Source organism: Ammodytes marinus (assembly GCF_949987685.1).
Source record: "Ammodytes marinus genome assembly, chromosome: 14".
Classification (NCBI taxonomy): Eukaryota; Metazoa; Chordata; class Actinopteri; order Uranoscopiformes; family Ammodytidae; genus Ammodytes; species Ammodytes marinus.
In genome coordinates this window covers 28,651,902-28,671,695 of record NC_137218.1, presented here as the reverse complement: position 1 = coordinate 28,671,695, position 19,794 = coordinate 28,651,902, and the positions used below count along the sequence as shown (strand labels likewise).

Here is a 19,794-nt window from a genome sequence, read left to right as displayed (position 1 = left end):
GAACCCATTGAAGCCAAGACTGCATCCTCTCACACCCAATGTATGTCCAGAATTATTTGGAAAAACCTGAGAATCATGATCAAAACCAATAAATGAAATCCGACTGCCACAAAACAAGTGGCCCCTTTCTATTGAGGCCACTGGGAGGCACTGTTGCTCCGTGACTGAACAACCCCATCCATTCTCCCGAGCCTCTGAGGCAAAGAGTGCCAGCATCACCGCAATCTAGAGTGCAGTGTTCAGATTTAAACCTGAATATGAAAATAAGATGCTTATATGTGGTGAAAGTCACAGATTCATTATTTTTCCAGAGAGAATGATTCAAATATTGCAAAAATAACCACAGGTTACGAAGACAGGACAAAAACAAGACAACTGCCGTTAGAAGCCGCACATAGGAAGGAGACTGACAGACAGACAGACAGACAGACAGACAGGTTCCAAGGAATAAAATAATTGTCTAATAAGTGGTTTAAGGATTATCCATCGCCTCGCATTTATTTCATTCAAAATTCCGAACAAATAAACTACGATGGCATTACACTTTGACAGCAGCGCTTATTTTCTTGTGATATAATAACCTTAAGGAATGTTCAAAATCTTGCTACCAGTGACAGCTTAGGTGTATGCGACTAATGTCTTTCATCCCGACGGATGTCTGTTATGCTGCAAGTCTTATCATGAAGAAATCTTTATAAAAACAGAGACACCTACATTGATGCTGCATGTATAAAACCTTCAAATGATTCGGGGAATTCGTTCACTAACGTTGACAGTATGTAAACAATAAGAGCTGCAGATAATACATGAGAACATATAGGAGGTGGCGTGAAAATGGTAACTATTATGAATTCCGCTTAGACCCTTTTGCAAACTGTCACACAAACACACACACACACACACACACACACACACACACACACACACACACACACACACACACACACACACACACACACACACACACACACACACACACACACACACACACACACACACACACACACACACACACACACACAATGCATTTTTTAAGATGAGGAGCCGCTCAGATGCAGCGCGCATACCTTTGATGTGGCACGGTTGGCAAGAAGGTAAAACAAGTCAGGATATTGCTTTCCTCGGTCTGGTAAGTATATATATGGCCTGGATTCACATTCTGCTTTTCAAATGATATAATCCACAAAGGCGCGCGGCGAAGTCTACTCCGTTAAAATTCGGGACAGCCATGAGGAGAGAGACGAAACCTTTCCAAGAAAAAAAAAAAAAAAAAAAACACAACAACACAACAACCCAGAGCCGTTCACAAAGCTACAGCGCCTTCTGGACAAAGGGAACCATGTGTCTTGCCACGGGTAGCTTCTGCAACGCTGAGGCGACGAGAGAGAAGAAAAAAGAAAAACGACGTGATCCACCTTTCTTTCCTGGTTCCAGACACACTGTGGTGGGTTTCACCTATATTATCCTGTCGTAAAAATCCGTTAGAGGTAACAAACAGGATCCGGGAAGGAGTGTGTGTGTGTGTGTGTTAGTGCGCGGAGGCAGCTGCTGCGTCCGACGGAGCAATCCAATCCAACAAAGCGCTCTGCCACTCCACTCTGTAGAGACAGATCAGGCGAACAGTGAGACCAACATCATAAGGTTATACTAGCGCGCTACTGCTGTGTGTCTGTCGCGCTCTCCTCTCTCCCGTATCGTGGGCGCAAAAGAGCCTCTCCCCATCCGCTCCCAAGCGCCAAACAAACTCCCATTCATCCAGCGACTGACTGCCTGAGTGCCGCCGCCGCTGTCTTCACGGTCGGTTCCTCCCACTTCCTGATTTCCAGGCTGACTTGAATCCAACCTTCAGTCGTGCTCCTTCACTAGACAAACACACTCCTGTTTTTTGGGCTTCCGAAAATCTTTGAGCTCGATTGCAGAGGTGCACATCTGCGCTTTTACGTTTTGCGTAAATGGCGCGCAAAAGGGGAGACAAGCAGCGCCCCACAGCTCGACAAGGAGGCAGAGAGAGAGAGAGAGAAAGAGAGAAAGCGAGAGAGAGAGAACAACAGGAAAGAAGAGAAGGGAGGGAGGGAAGAGCTGAGGCAGAAAGATATTTTTTCTTTCGCTCCGTATTGAGTGAGATGATGTCAGCCCCTAATGAATTCCCCAGTAGGGTGCTGCTACTGTGAGGGGAGGAAAAACAAAACGCTCCTTTATGAGCAGCGCGCAGCTCCTCACAGCAGCACAGTCTGCCTGTTGGATCCACCGGCCCCAAGGCAGGTCCGCTACTAATATGAAAAAAGCACTTTGGGTTATTCAGCCCACCCTGAAAGACCTATACAGTAAAACCCCTAACAAGCTTCCAGCCATGAAACTGCAGACATAAATCATGACTGCCACCTTTATCATTCTGTGCGTTAACTTACACCAAGCCCTGGAAGCCTAACCCGCCCTGGGGAACAACAAAGCAGCAGCCCTGCATGGAGCTGGCAGAGCTGGGCGTCTTTCACTGAAGGGGGCCACCTTCATTTCCCCAGTGTTGATGCCATGGAGTGTGGACTTTAAAAAGGGATCACAGAGATTTAAGGTTGAACATCCTGTGAAGATTCACACTGCTGTTATAGTAACCTGAGAAGTACAGCTCTCATCCTTCCATGCATTAGTCGCACACATTTGGAGAATTGTAAATCTAAATGCTGGACATCCCGGGAACATCCTCTTAATAGTGCGATCCATTGCATCCTACAGCTTGTTGTCTAATGGGCTTTAACCCACCGACTGTGAAGGCAATGGATGTACAATAAGACCCACATAGTCAAAGTCACAGTCCCTGCCAGTTTAGCCCATGTGTCCACAGAGCAGAAAACAGATTTAGCTCATAGCTGAGATGCTAATCCGTCCCCTCGGTGGCAACAGAAAGACAGAGTTGGCTGGCTTGGACCGGCCATACAAAAAAATGAAGTCATGGGAAATGGAATATAGCCTACACACTAGTTTGCCTGGGACCCCGAGAGGCAAAACACATCCTCACCCAGTCAGTCAACACAACAGCACTCTTGTCCAAACTGCAGTCAGATGCTCAGTGTGGTCAAATGGAAAAGTTTACACACTTGGCAGAAAATGGTTTTATCCATGTAGAGCCACCATGGGCTTGGCATGGCTGCTCATTGACACACAGATGACACACTGGACAGACAATGTGAAGTAGCATCAGGGGTGGGATGGATTGTTCTCAGTTGGCCAGTTCATATCCAGCCACATTATTCTGAAAGCTGTGGTCACAGAAAAAGACCACCCCTGCGTTCCGAATCGCATACTTTCTACTATATAGTATGTAGAAAAAAGATTTAGGATGTCCCGATTCTTGTGGCCAGATTTAGGATGGTTAGAAGTACCCGGATGTCCTACTTCACCCGGCCAAGATTGTTAGTGTTGAAAACAGCATCCTATTTGGGCGATTCTGACCCATAATCCAGTGTGAACCTGAAGTGACACCACATCGACGAAGCCTCCATATGAAAACAAACGGGGATGCGACGGATATAAAAGCAAGAGGCAAGATCAAGGCGCGATGTTATGATGAAATGAAAGAGTAAAAGTATGTCCCAATAGTATGCCTACTGCATCCTAACAAGATTATTTTTATCGTCGGATGTAGTATGTAGAATAGAAAAAAGAAAGAGTATGCGATTCCGAACGCAGGGCAAGTGTTCATCATGTTGGAGGCCACTGCAATGTTTCACAAATGTACTGTATGCATTGTCACAGGCCATGGGAAAAACATCTTTGATAACAGCTGTGAAATGATTTGGTTGTATAGGCCACGGTTCATTCAGGGTTAAAACAGAAATGCAGTAAATCATATCTAAAATTATAGTTGCAAATGTATAACTGTGGTTACATGTCACTGGATCACAAGGGGTTGTTATGTTTGAAGCAGTGATGGTGACAAAACATCAAGAGCATATGGCGGTTTGGCTTCAAATGCAGGACATAGCTTCAAGAGATGTATTTATTTTATATGGCGGCCTCCTCCGGCAGAAAATGGCTACCTAGCAGTTGTTTTCACTGGGCCCTTTGCAGGAGCAGCAGCTATGAGCCAGCCGCTGTTCTCCATTTTAAACAGTATCATTATCAGATTTTAAGAGCGACCACAACTCTGGGATTACAGCCACACTGCCAAACAAATCGGCATCCGGATCTCTCCCTCTCTCTCGCACATGATTTTAAATTCAAATGAAACGATGGCAGAGATGAACACACAGCACATAGAATGGAGGAAGCCTGCACAGTCTAACATGAAAACACATGGGCTGTGTGCAGGAGAATGAAGCACAGATCAAACACCACGTCTGCATGCATGAAATGGATCCCAGTAATTGCTGTCTGGGCACGTAGGTTTCTGTCTATAGAACATCAGCTTCACACTGACATTTGTGTCATCTTTTATTCCCTTTTTTTTGGGACGCTGATTCTCCCACTTCAAAGTGTGTCCCCCCCCCCCCCCACACAACCATGGTTTAATTTTACAGGAACTCTCTCCTAGATTACAATCACAGGGGACCAGCTCGCCTTTATGAGCCTTCCTGCCATTATGACACATCTATCCCCTTGTTTGAAATATTACTGATAAGTGTAACATGAGTGCTGGCAATGTGATATGTTAAAAGCTCTTATTGCGTTGGCTCAGAGCGTATGACGGGGGCTGAAAAACATTCTCATGATTCAAACTAGAATTGGAAGCAGAATCTTCTTAATGAGTCGTGATCAGTGGTGAACCGCAGCCGTCTCAGGTGGGAGGGTGCTTCACAAAGAGTTTTACCTGTGTGAGGACTACAGGATAAATATACAGCCCCGGAAATATTAAGAGGCCAGTTTGGATTTTACTTAAATCTTCATCTCTACATTACTTATTGAAAATGCTCTAAATGACAAAATTTGTATTGTGAATTTGGTAGAAATGTTGTCAGTAGTTATTATTATTATAAAGTCAAAATGTTCACTTTACTCAAACATATGCTTTTATGAATAGTAAAACAAGAGACACTGAACATTTGGAGTGGTCTCTTAATTTTTTCCGGAGCTGTAGGTAGGGCTGTGCTGAAATGTCTATACAGCAATAAATCCTAATATTTATTTCCACAATATCTGGATCATATCGTCAGCTCCAGTATAGATATTTAAGAGGAAAATAATTCAGGTTTTAAACTGGTTGAGAACTACAACCTCCGCTCATGTAGATGTCACGGTACGGCTCTGCATCGAATGGCCAGGTTTCCAATTTGAAATAAAGTTTTGATTATCAATATAATGTGATACGATGTATTAAGACCACCCAGATATTTTACTGCAACTTGTATTTCAGTTCTCTCTTTACATTTTCATTGAATTATGTGAATATCGCAATATATCGCATTATGGATCATATCACAAGGTACCGTCATATATCATATCGTGAACCATGTATCGTCGTGATGCGTTTCGTTTCATAAGGTCATTGCCAATACAAAGCCTTAATTATCCAGTAGGTTGGAGTGAGTCCACAGCCATGCTCTATAGGGCTGTACTTAAAGGCCTACTTCACCGGTGGGAATATGAAGGTGTATTGAATTCCGAGATCCTATGTAGTATAAATGTGCACATTTTTTTTAATTGGTTCATCCTAGCCTGAGAAAAGGCAGAAAGAGTGTTTTATGGTCTCACTGTCTAACCCTACATTTCTCTTATTGTGATGTCACAGTAAGAGAAATGTTTTTTTGCACATTTATACTACATAGGATCTCAGAATTCAATACACCTTCATATTCCGATAATGGTGCTTTGAGCAAGATGCTGACCTGCTTACAACGACCATACTAACACGCTGATGTTTAGCAGGATAAGGTTGACCATATTCAACACCTTAGATTAGTATGTTAGCTTAGCATGCTAATATTTTCTGATTGATAATCAGCTGTTGGTGGAAGCAGATGTGAATGTCATTCATTAGTTTTGCAGATGAGTTTGTCATCATTTTGACCTGATGACTCATCCTGAGTGGGACATGAATGTGTACCAAAATGTCAAGGCAATCCACTCAATAATTGTTGAGACATTTCACTAAATGGACAGAAGTGAGAGAAAACTAACCAGGTGTACCAGTATTATGCTGTGATGGTCTGTAACAACATTTAAACCCGCAGTGTGTAGAATTTTGGGATTTTTTTCATAGCAGACTTGGTAGAAAATAATTATAATATCCATAAGTACGTTTAATTTAGTGCATAATAACACATATACTTTCTGTTGCTTCTCTGAACGGGAGCCATAGAGACAAACTGTTGCTATCTAGAATTGTACCACTTGATGATGTCATATTACACACTGCACCTTTAATGATATCTATCAATAGCTGGCTAATAGTATTAAAAAAAAAAAATAGTCAACATTAAGGTAGCGACGCAGCGTCAGATGAAAAGTGATAAGGATTTATCCTCTGGAGACCATAGATGTATGATAGAGTCTGGGCCAAAGTAGCAGAATGACTTATTGACTGACTTTGCAACTCACCTTCTACATTTAAAAACAAGCCGACAAAAAAAAAGATTTTCAATATCGGATTGGTAAAAATGATAGGGGCGGCAGTGGGTAGGGAGGTCGCCTCTGGAGTGCAGGGTCGGAGGTTCCCTCGTCTCCCCGCCACACGTCGAAGTGTCCTTGGGCAAGACGTTGATCCCCAAACTGTTCCCGGTAGGTAGCTTGCACCCTGCGTGGTCGCTGCTGCTATCGGTGTGTGAATGTATATGTGATTGGGTGAATGTGTAGAAAACAATGTAAAGCGTGAAAAACCAGGGAAAAGCGCTAAGTGGAGTCCATTGAACCTTTTACCATAGGAACAAGTCTTATTTATCTTATTGTAACCCGTTTATATAATTACAACTTCGCAATGTATATTTAATCAATAATGATGTACCTTGTGGGTATTTTAACATGTGACACTGTAAGCATGGTCAGTGTATCACAGGCAGGCAAACAGTTGAAGATCATATGTCACTATGTTTCACTGGCTGTTCCACACAAGGATCGGACAACTGGAATTAACAAAAAAATGATCTGATAAAAAATATTCAAAGCATGCTGGTAATGAAAAAATGCTGTAGTTAAATAAACCCTGTTTCACATGGATTTAAGAACACATCAATCCCAATCTTCTCAGAGCAGGGGGTGGGAGTAGTTCCTCACCCTCCTTAGGTTGCGTAAAGCTGGGGTGGGTAACTTTTTCACTTTAATATTTGGCAAAAATGTCATATTAGCCGTTCAGCTACTGTATATGTAGGTGAAGTGGTCTGAGAATATCTACTCATCACTTTGCTCTCCCCTGCCTCTGTGTGCCGCCCCCAAAAATTGCCACCGCTCATGTACACTTTGACCAATCAGAGCGAGGCTCCGATTCTCCGTTCTTATTGGCTGTTGGGACTGTCCATTCACTTTGGCACCGACGTTGTTGCGTCAGTTGCGTGAGTGTTCACGACCCGAGCAGTCTGACAGTTTGGCACTACGGCAGCCAACAAACAGCAATGTCTACAATCAACGGCCCCTAAAGGTCCTACTTCCCGTTTAACAACAACTGCTTACACCGCAAAGACAGCAAGGATACGAGGAAAGACACTAGTTTAAAAGACATGAACGCGCATAACTGTCGTTGGGACGTTGGGAGGGAGGAGCTACAGCAGGTAGAGCGTGTCAGGGAGGGACCAGAGAGAACAAGTGGAGCGGTTGAAGTATTTGGATTCGAATCTCTATCCCAACTGCTATTTTCTCCCAAATCATATACCCCATTCTATTCTATTCTATTCTTTCTTTCTTTCTTTCTTTCTTTCTTTCTTTCTTTCTTTTCTTTCTTTCTTTCTTTCTTTCTTTCTTTCTTTCTTTCTTTCTTTCTTTCTTTCTTTCTTTCTTTCTTTCTTTCTTTCTTTCTTTCTTTCTTTCTTTCTTTCTTTCTTTCTTTCTTTCTTATTGTTGTTCTTACAGTCATTACATGTGACCTGTTCTCCCAGAGCCTGCACTGGGTTGTCAATGACAACCTGCTCTAATCTCTACCTCCCTCCCAACAAGCAGCACTGACAGGCCCCTTTCTTCCCAATTCCTCAGACACATAGCCAGACAAACATGAATCTGTCACTCATAGTATTAATGTGGGGATGACACATTGCTGTGCATGCAAACACGCACAAACACACACACACACACACACACACACACACACACACACACACACACACACACACACACACACACACACACACACACACACACACACACACACACACACACACACACACACACACACCTACACACACACACAATGACAAATGAAACCAGCATAAACTAGGATACCGCGTAGCTTGCCAAAAGTAGAGAAACAGCCTTTGCAAAAGCTGACAGTCTTCTCTGTTAAACTGCATCCATCAAACAGAGAGAGAGAGAGAGAGGAAGAGAGCTTTAAGAACTTGATACATTCTATTTGACTTGAGAGACACACTGTACATTTATCTGCATTGCCAGATACATGCTTTTCAATATGAAAACCTGTCAATAACATTGCCAAAAAAATTAATCTCTACATTGACTCCGACTTTTTTCCAGCATTGGTTAATTACACATCAGGACATGATTGGCATTTGGGAAAACATTGAATAAGATTGACGGATGCAGAGATGAAAGCGTGGCATGTCATCTGAGGACAGAAAGAGATGATCCTTTGTGTTCTAATAAAGATCGTTGAGCCGAGACATATGAGACTTACATCATATGTCAGCCGGTACAGCGTTTGGGAAAGTATTTCCTCCGGTTGTTAAAAGCCTGTACAGACCATTATCTGCTTATCTGTCTATCTGTTTATCTCCCTGTGGTGTCTGAAAGCAGGCCGGGAGCCCTATAGGAGTTCAAGATAAATGGACTGATCAATGGCAAAAACGTTATCTGGATACTGCTTTGGCAATAATCAGTTAACATTACTGGGTGTAGAGAAGAACGGGGCCTGTCAGCGGGGGAACACCCCTACTTCAATGGCCATCAGTCGTACACTGTTGCTGCTATGGGAGTCACTTTGGAAAAACAATGCAAGACAAGAACATTGGTTTAACCTTCCCCTGCCTCCAATGCTTTGGTTCCATCCCTAATGCACCGTCCTAACCCCCCCACTCTGTCTGTCCAGTCACAGAGCACTGGAGAGCCTTTCTGCCTAAATGACAGACATTGCAGTGGAATGTTAAAGGTCCCATATTATGCTAAATGCACTTTTTAAATGTGTTCCAACATATCCATGCGTCCACGGTGTGCCTAGAGACTGCCAAAATATCAAAAAAAATAACAATCTCTCCTTTTCTCACTCTCCCCTTTTCTGAAACCCCCACCCCTCCCCCAAAAAACACTCCAGTCAGAATTATCCCCTTTTCTGACCTCACAAACCGTAAAGCCAGAAGCTTCCACTGTGCAGCCCACACCCCTATTTCTTATTGGTCCACGGCCCTGACAGACAGAGGGCGAGGCGTATCTGGCTTCGCTTCCGGACAGGGGGCGGGGGGAGCTCAAAGATTGTATATTTACGAGGGGACCTGCAACTCTTTTTTAAAAAATAGGCCATTGTGAGATTAGCTGAACATCAGCATAGTACAATAAATTATCTGAAAGTTTTTTTCAGCAAACAATTAAAGAAAAACGTATTAGGGACCACTAAGACCATATAATATGGTGTATAATAGAACCGAAAAGTGTATAATATGGGAGCTTTAATGCTGTGGGCTGCTGTGATGCAGGGGATGAATTCAGACCAGTCAATCACACCCTTCCCTTCTAACAGGAAAACACATTTTCATTAAATGCCAGCATAATTACTAATCCCAAAATCAAAATAAATTTAAAGGCCAAAACTGTGTGCTTATCTATAGCGCTGTCACTCAGTGTTTTCACATAGAGATTTACATGTAAAGGATTTACATGAAAAATAGAGTTGTCTTGCTTTGAAAACCTTTTTTTAGCAGTACACCTACTGTATGGCTGACTTGTGAATAAATAGAATTCAGTGCTTGCTCGCCGTCATGCACATTCATTGATAAGCTTGTTAAGTATGACCTCATCAGATCATAGTGTCATTTGATCCCCAATGAAAGATAAAAGGAAGGATTGAAAGCTTTCTCTTTTCTAATTTGACCTCAGATTTTCTGTGAAACCCTACAGTGTTTGCCGCATCCCGAACGTACAACACATTCTTAACAGATCAACCCACTGCATGATGAAAAAAAAATATAAATGTAACATCAACCATCTTGAAACTTGATGGGAGCGAGCAGGGGCATAAAGGAAGAGAAACGAGAGAGGAAGACACACAACAGGAGGAGACAGACAAGACAGAGAGAGAAAGAGAGAGTCAGCCTCAGCCTGCTGTGTCTTATGAAAGGAATGACTATGGGATAGCAGTGAGGAAACCAGCACTAAAGGCCTTGTATTAAAAGCTGTCTGACCCTGTGCAGACCCCCTGAACCCCCCAGCCTGGCTGCAGGAGCTCTGAGGGATTAGGAGCCCTGAAACGCTCCGTCAAGAACATTCTGTCAGGCACCAACGGAGACAGCCCCAGTCCACCACGCACGCACGCACGCGCACACACACACACACACACACACACACACACACACACACACACACACACACACACACACACACACACACACACACACACACACACACACACACACACACACACACACACACACACACACACACACACACACACACACACACACACACACACACACACACACACACACACACACACACAAACCACTCAAACAAGCCTCCCCGAGGCTTTCTCTCTCTCTCTCTGCCTAACAGCTCCAGAGTGGGGGGACACAAGATGGGCCACGGACAACACAAGCCAGCCGAGTGACAGACAGCACCCCCCAGCCCTCCCCCAACATTCCCCCTTTTCTCTTTCTGTTTCTGTCCTTCTCTCTCTCTCTCTCTCCCTACGTCTCATCCCGGGCCCCCGCTGGCCATTGAAGGGCTTTCTAATTGCATTTAGCAGGGCTCTGGCTAACTAAAGGCCTTGTTCTGTCTACAGTATACCCTCTCTGCTGCTGGGGGAGGCTGAGGGAGAGACATGGGAAGTTTAGGCCACTATGAGACAAACAACAAGGCAAGGCAAACACAAGATGCTTGGCACGTCACATGAGAGAGAGATGATCTGCCATGTTGATTCCAGATTCACGTTATATTAAGGGTTAAAGCGTCATGAGGAATTCTGAGTCATTACAACAACACTGCAGGAGGTAAAGCCTTCAGAGATGGTGCATGGATTTTATATCTTCTGCTGTACGTCCAGGTTTTTTCTTAGCAGTAGAATAAACAACTGACACATTTCTTGGGCTCTTCTTTTATGAGCTCCTGCGCCATTGTCGTTTGTAAACGCTGCCATACTGAGAAATACAGAGAGAGTTTTGTGGAGCTGATAGGCTTAATCTACTTTGTGTCAACTCTGTGGTGATGGCTTGTGTAACCAACATTAATTTATATGAAATAGTTACGCGGTATACCTTTAATTATCTGTTCTGGGTCCCCTTTGAGAGCTCTTCAAAACAAGAACTGTATTCACACCACACAATGTAAAATACTGAATATAGATATGGTAATCTCTATGTGAAAGGGGCTTTAACGATGTGGTTGGATATGGTTGTGTGTGTGTGTGTGTGTGTGTGTGTGTGTGTGTGTGTGTGTGTGTGTGTGGAGGATGTGAGCCTCCTTTCATGTGACAGAGTGTTTTAACATGTCACAGTCCACTGAGACAGCACTTGGATATCCTGCCTGACCCCGTCGCCCCTCTGCTGCGCATCGCCCCTCTGTGTAACACTAGAACATGGGAGACTGCTTGAACAAGAGGAAGACTGTGGTGTGTGTGTGTATGTGTGTGCATGTGTGTGTGTGTCTCTCTGTGTGTGTGTGTCCATGTAAGTATGTGTGTGTTTGGAGACACAAGCTATTTCATTAGTGAATCTCTTCCTTTCCCCTGGCTGTGTCCTTACAGCAGTAGAGTGAGCTGGTTGCTTTGTGTCTTACATGTTGGAGCCGGTTGTGGGGCCAGAGACTGTGGGGGCCAGGGCTGGACTGCAGGGGGTCTGTCTGTTGACAAGAGCGTGAGGCCTTCTTTTGGCTTTGAAGCCCTGTGTATTTAAATATTTCATGACCCCCCTCTCGTCTCCAGCCCCCTTTTATCGGATTTGCACTCTGGCTCGTGGGCTGCCTTTCATTAATAGCGCAGTGTTAGTGTCGATCTAATGCGCCCAGATCAGCCAGTGAGATCTGAGGGAGCCTCTCTCCCATATATATACCCGCGCCTTCTGGCACTCTCAGCACTATCTTGGAAGACGATCTTGTTAAACGCTAGTAACAATTACAGCAATTACAGATAAGCCTAAGTGTGTCAAAGCCACAACATGATGTTTACAATGATTAGCATGCCGCGCCGCTATCAGACAGCGGGGATGGTAATCAACACCAGTGCTGGGTATATATACTTCCCAAAGATGACAGGGGCTCTTTATCTGGCACTGTGGATGAAAAGGGCCACTGGCTTGTATCACAGAGCTGAGCATATAGCTGTCACGTTTGGCACTACATAATGTTGCTAATACAAGAGCATTAGTTAGAGTAAATCAGGTCTGACGGAAGATTTCACGGACACAGGAACGGTGTGATAATGACATCAAGTGAAAGAACACCACAGCCTTGCCACGCCCTCATTTTCTGTTCAATGTTGTCATAGGCTTCACAAGAACACACACACAGACAAACAGACACACACACACACACACACACACAGACACAGACAGACACACACACACACACACACACACACACACACACACACACACACACACACACACACACACACACACACACACACACACACACACACACACACACACACACACACACACACACACACACACACACACACACACACACACACACACACACACACACACACACAAACCACTCAAACAAGGATCTCACTCAAGCCCCTGTGACTGTGCTCCTGCAGTAAACAGCTATGGGTTATCAGATTAGCGACATGTGAAGGATGTACGTTTTTGCAGCAGCAGAGTGGAAGCACAACTTGGGCCCAGTAGATTTCCAGCCTCATGGGCGCGTGCTGGCCTGGCGCGGGGCAGCAGTCTGTGGATGTCTCTGTGAGGCTGGTGACCATGACATAAGGCCCTGCTTGTCTGCTGCTAATAGAGATGCCTTTGAGAGCGGCCTGCGTTCTGCCCGCGGGAACACATTCCACCTTTCTCTCGCCACAAACTCGGTGTGCGGCTCTGGGTTTTTAAATGTGCACATTGTGAGGCTGACTGCAGCACATTCACCATGGGGGTCATGTGAGTGGACCCAGGCTATCCCTAAGGCACTGATATAGAGTGTGTTCTCTTTCTGAGGGTGTGAGTGAACGGGTGGGTTGTGTGTGTGTGTTTATGTAATTGTGTTAACAATCCACATTACAGTTTGGATTTGCTATTAAAGCGACACCAGGCACAAAGTATAGTGCCAGTTTGACCAAAGAGTGACATACTGTTTCCACCTGGGATTAACATCTGATTTTGGTAATCTGGTTACAAGTGGACAGCTCTCAGTCCGTGTGTTCACACTTGTATTTTCAAATGTGACTTCTTTGTCTACTTGTGATCCGATTCCATTTACCCGCGCTGTATTTAAATCAACACGTACATAGTTTTTAACCGGTGGGGTTCAAACAAGTAGACATGCAGGGCTGTACAGTGCCACTGTTTTAATCGCATTTGCTATTAAAATGCATTACATGCGAAGATAATTACCAGTCTAGGTTGACGAGATAGGCTACTGTCTCATTTAGACAAGGAGGAGCGATGCACAACACTGCTTAGAGGGCTCTACATTAACACTCGCCAAATGCGGGTAAATATCATAGATAGTATATAAAAGTAAAAACTCTTAGGCGAGTAAATTATTACGCCACTTTGGCTGGTGAAAGATGTGTGTTTGCCGGGCGGCTTTTCTAACGTCTGCTACACTCTTGTCACCACTACCAGTACACCGCTTTCTATATGCAGTTAAGTTACTGCATATGCGAACAGAATATTTCCTGTGTGCCTTCACATTAAAAGCGGTTACTAGCCAAACGCGAGTTGACTTTTATTTTTAAGCAGATAACAACAGGAAGTCGTTGCCTTGCAGCTCTCCAGTCAATAGCAGCGATTTCCGTGTTTTCAGATTTACGCAGTGAAATGAAAACAGAGGACAGAAAGCTTGTCATTTGCAATACTGGCGGATGCAACTAACGTTCATGAGGCTTCTATAAAAGCTGCATTTTCAACGTATTTCCGCTCAGGCAGGGGGCGGCAATTGAGTAGGAGGTCCCTAATGTGGACAAAAGTCACTTTGCTGTTTCCACTATCAAATGAATGCGGACACATCGGACACAAGCGACGTAAACCACCTCCGCATGTGGTTTTTGTGATCCGATCTCAATGCGTCTTGAGAGTGTTTTCACCTGTAGTTAGAGCTGTATTCACTAGGGGGTGGGAATCTCTTGGCACCTCACGATTCGATTCAGAGGTCAACGATTCCATTCAAAATCGATTCTCAATGCATCTCGATGCAATTTTTTTTTTACATACATACCCTTGTGTGATTTTCAAAAATATATTTATATACACATCTGAGTTTGCTACTCAGAGTTTGCTAATCACTTCCTACTTTTGTGATGATCATTAAATACAATCAACAGATGAATTACCTTCTCTAATATTGTATTAAGAGAAAAAGCTTTTCTTGTCACAAATATGACTTTCTATGACCAGTGCAATAATCAATGCAGCCTTCAACACAATATGGAAGTATGTAAAAACTAAACCGATTCAGTTTAATTTTCTTTCTACTCTTGTGAATCATGTTTCTATAGGATTTCTATTCTATTATTTTCTATGTCATTTCAACACATTGTGCAAAAAGTATGGCTTGGAATTCAGCTCTCATACAAAAACGTAAACAGACACAAAGCCAGTGCAGGTCATATGGGTTTGCTGCTCTCTGCCCTTTTGTCGCCACTTTTAACAACTCGCACTTGTGTGGTGTGTATGAGCAGTAGCGCAGGAAATACTAATATTAAATACTAGTAAAAAAAAAAACTTTTATGAATCGATTCGGAATCGTTCGAGAGAGAATCGCGATTAATCTCAAAATCGATTATTTTTCCCACCCCTAGTATTCACGTGATCCGATCACAAAAACCACATGTTAAAGACAAATGGAAACGGGGTCTATAGACTCAGCTGTGCAGTTGTTCTTTCATCATGTGTGTGAGTTAGCAGCTATAGGTGTCAGTGGGGGGGGGGCACAGGAGAGCAGCAGTGTTAAGAACCACCCAAAGCCACAGCCAGCACTAAGCCAATTATCAATGGCCGTCTCAGCTGGGGCTTACCATGTACTGTGTTTACCAACACCAAGCTTCAAGATGATCTGGGGCAGCTTGCTGTCTGTCACACACACACTTCCCCGAAGGAAGGTGTTAAGCCCAGCCTTTGCTGGATCCACTTGCCTCGTATAGTAACGTTTTTAATTCAGTTGAAGGAAAGGCTAAAAGAACAATACTGTAGTTAGGCTCGATTGGGTTTACCACAGAATGTACTGTACACTCAGCAGTCATACACAATAGGTTCATTACCACAGTAATTCTACAGTTCAGTTTGCATATGAAACAATACACAAATAAAAGACACACAATCAAGCTACTTAACTCACTGTATGATCTCCTCAATTCATTACTGCTTGGATGGCATAATGAAAGTTAATACATTCCCATCACATTTTAACAAGGTGCTTTTATTGTGTGTTCATTTCAAAGCCTGTCTGCAATAAGGATTTTGAATGGAACTGTTATTAGAAGCAACAATGGCATGTCTTTCTTCCTCTGCTGTCTACATGTGTCTGCTCCAGTGGCCTCATTGTTGCGTCATAACAGAGCCCCCCCCCCCCCCCCCCGGAGGAAGTCATTTGAAGTGAGTTCACTGACTGTCTGACCGTAGATATTAGAGGAGTGTCTTTTAGTCAAGCTCGATGTAACCCAGGGTCCTACTGCTCTGGTCTGCAGGGGAAACTAATAGGGCCAAAGAGAGTGGGAAATACACAACGCTCCAGGCACAACAACAACACCTTAACCTCCCTGTCAGTTCACATGTTCAGGGGCACACACACCCACAGCCTTGAATGTAACATAGCCTTAACATAGCAACCAGCCTGTATTCCTATGTAGAGCAATACACTGGTGGTGTGCATGCATGTACTGTACCACTGAAAATAAACACAACAGAAATGCGGGAGAGACACACAATTAATCACACCGTGGCGCACACACACACACACACACACACACACACACACACACACACACACACACACACACACACACACACACACACACACACACACACACACACACACACACACACACACACACACACACACACACACACACACACACACACACACACAGTAAGCGCCTGCGGGAGGTTTTCCTCCTGAGAGCCCTGAGGTGGCAGATGTGTCAAAACAACATATTGGTTTCGCTCCTCTTTGCCGAGGTGCTGCTTTGTTCCTTTGGCTCTTGAACAAAAAAAACAAAAAAATGACATTGGATGTGATTTGCTCTGCATATTGCTGATGCATTTTTCACGAGTTACTCTGGAAAAAACACCATGTTCCTCGACATTAAAAAGCAATTTAGCACTCCCAGGATTAACAGCTATGTTAAATTGAAGGCTACACTTGGCGTGTGGGCATGAAAAATTGAGTGGCTCCTTATATTAACCAGGTTGAGCGCTCGCACAAAGCATTTAGATAGATGGAATGGAAATCTTTTAGCATTACTAATTCATCCACAGGAAGGCTGTGGTTGAGACGTTTTGCACGACTCCAACCGTTACACCGTTGAATACAAACATTAGCCGGCTTGCAGCTGAAGCTGTGCTATGCCTTGCCTTGTGTGAAAACCAAAGCCCTTTAATGTTCTCTCAACCATTCGGGAGATGCTAATTTAAAATATAGAACTGTGAAGTCTGTTTAAAAAAAAAATGTTGTCCCGCTAGGAAATAAAAAACGCTAAGAATTTTTTTTTTCTTAGTGGGAAAAAAATAAAGCGTTAAGTGTAAGCTACTTTGGTCAAAACTTTCTTTTCAGATGAGCTCTATGTCTTAGACAAGCTGTGAACTGTCCTTCAACCACTATCCTACACATTCACATACTGTCCATACTTTATAAGCTAAGCTAACACAAAAAATAGATCCACCCACATTCTAACATCAGCACGGTGAGCCCTTTTCCAGAACTGATTTGAGCCACAGAAGGGGGTTAGGCCTTTTGTGAAAAGCTGGTTAAACATGAATGAGGGAGCGGTTGGCAGCCCTCTCTCACCCTGTTTAAGTTGGACCTGATTCCACTATACGTCCTAATGTTTCTTCTCCATACACTGACCCTGCGTTCCAATCCCCATACTTCCCTACTATTTAGTACGCCAGAAAAAGGATGTCCCAACCAATACATGCATGTCAATTGTAGCATGCTGAGAATACCCAGATGCCCCATTAACTCCAATTGCAATTTGGAGTATTCGTCTTTATTCTTGACATTTCTCGACATAATGAAAAGAAAAATCTTCCTTATCTGATTTTTTTTCTCTCCTGTGGCCCTAAAACTCTTCTGTACTTTAGTATGTAGTGTAGTAAAAAGAAAGAGTATGTGATTTGGAACGCAGGTTGAGAAAGGAATGGAAGAGAGCAGATAAAAAGCAGGATGTACACTCGTCTAGTGGACCGTGGCCCCACTTAAACATAATGATGGATGCTAATGAGGCCTATAATTACCGTTTTCTAAAATGGTGATAATTACAATTCTTTTATAGTTCCTTACACGCCGCCCATCTCCATAATGATAATGAGAATGATTGTCGGAGTGATAAACAGTGACTGTCAGTGTTTGACCTTTGAAAGATCCAACCTAACAAGAGCCCTCACTCCAGGATGAGACAAAGACTGTAAATGGTGAGAAGACTTATTCACTAATGTCTGTTCAGATCCACACTACAGAACACAGTAAGAATGAAAGAATATCTTTATGTTGGAAACAACTACAGTAACAGTTTTCAAGCCACTTTGGAGGGCAGAGGAAATACATTGAAACCCTGTTAGCAACTTTTAATTGACCCAGTAGATACAGAGCAACAGACACATTAATTTAGAGTTGTGTTAAGGGGCATGGATGAATAATGTAAGCGACCTCTCTCTCTCTGTTGAGCTGATGCATCATGACTGCTGATGGATGGCTGCTCATGTCATGTCTAACAACTGTTAACTTGTGATCATTTGGCTGACACCTGTCAGGGGGAGGCCCCAGGAATGGAGGGGGAAGGGGACATGGAAGAGCAAGAAAGAAGATTGCTGCCTCCCACGTGAAACGCAAAGAACAAAGGCTGCCAGTATGCCCCACACACAAAACCAAACTTTACGTTGGAGTCACCAACTTCCCCAACCTTAGGGGCCGAAATAGCTGTAGGACGCATGCCAGGCCAATAGTCGGCGGTGACACTTAGCCTAGAGCTCTTCCGGTACAATTTTGCCACTAACATTCATGAAGCGGTTGGTGTAAGCTTAGGGTTACAAGTATTGTAAATGACAAGCAGTCATTCTGTGACTAGTCCTATTTAATGCATGGCTTGTTGCCTTGCCAAAATCAGGGGTAAGTAATATCACTGTCTGCTGTAAAAAGAAAAGAAAAAGGCAGGTCATGCTTTTGGATCATTATTAAAGGGGTAGTTCAGAATTTTGGACATAGGGCCTTATTCCCAAGTTAGCCTTGGTGTTCTTTATCAGTGGAGACAGTTTTCAACACATTTCATTCAGTCCTTCTAGTTGCAGAGTTTGCTCGTGCTAGGCTAGCGCACGGCATTAGGGTCAAATTAGCCAGCTACTAAAACAGTCTTACCCACTCCACAGTACACCCGAGGCAAATCAATTATAACGCCAGACTATCGATGTAAATGTCTGTGTTGATAGAATAATGTTAGAAATAAAACCAACCACGCATTGCATGAATCATCGCATTTTGAGGGACTACTTTCTCAGCAGCAGTGGAATTTTACTTTGCTCCGGCTAGTTGTGTAACCGAATCACTACAGCAGAAAGCGGAAACGAAGGACTCAACACAGTGGTTCAGTGTGCATTTAGGAATTGTACAAAATAAACCCTACAGATGGGCACCACAAAGTTCCACCAATTTCCAGTGGCTTGTTGCTGCTGGTTTGGACATAAAAACACCGGTGGAAACGGTTCGCAAACGGAGTATTTGTAGCGATAATTTCAGACGACTTCAAGAAACCCCCGCAATCTAAAGAGCAATACATCACTGAAAACGAAAGCGGTGCCATCCGTCTTTTCAGATGCACCCACTGATGAACAGGTAATAACTTTTGGTAGTGTAGGAATTTGCAACATTTATGTTATCATTTTAAAAGAAGTTAATACAGAGCTATGAGTCAAGCAGAAAAGCCACACAGGTCAGAATGACCTTACACAAACTGCAACAACAACAGGTGTGCAGACACAGCAGAAAGATAGGAACAGTATTGCAACGTCTTGCTGCAAATAGCCCAGATCTGACATTAGATCTGTTACACACACACATACACACATGCACTCACATGCACACTCTCACTCACACACAGACAGATACACGCACATAGACACACACACA

The 19,794-nt window shown here is 43.5% G+C and overlaps 1 protein-coding gene across 1 annotated transcript in view; it reads right to left on the bottom strand.

Moving 5' to 3' along the window:
* Window positions 1–19,794, bottom strand: part of auts2a (activator of transcription and developmental regulator AUTS2 a) — a gene marked incomplete at its 5' end in the record, with an annotated part of 144,221 nt that overhangs the window by 40,097 nt on the left and 84,330 nt on the right. The gene's annotated exons all lie outside the window — the stretch shown is intronic.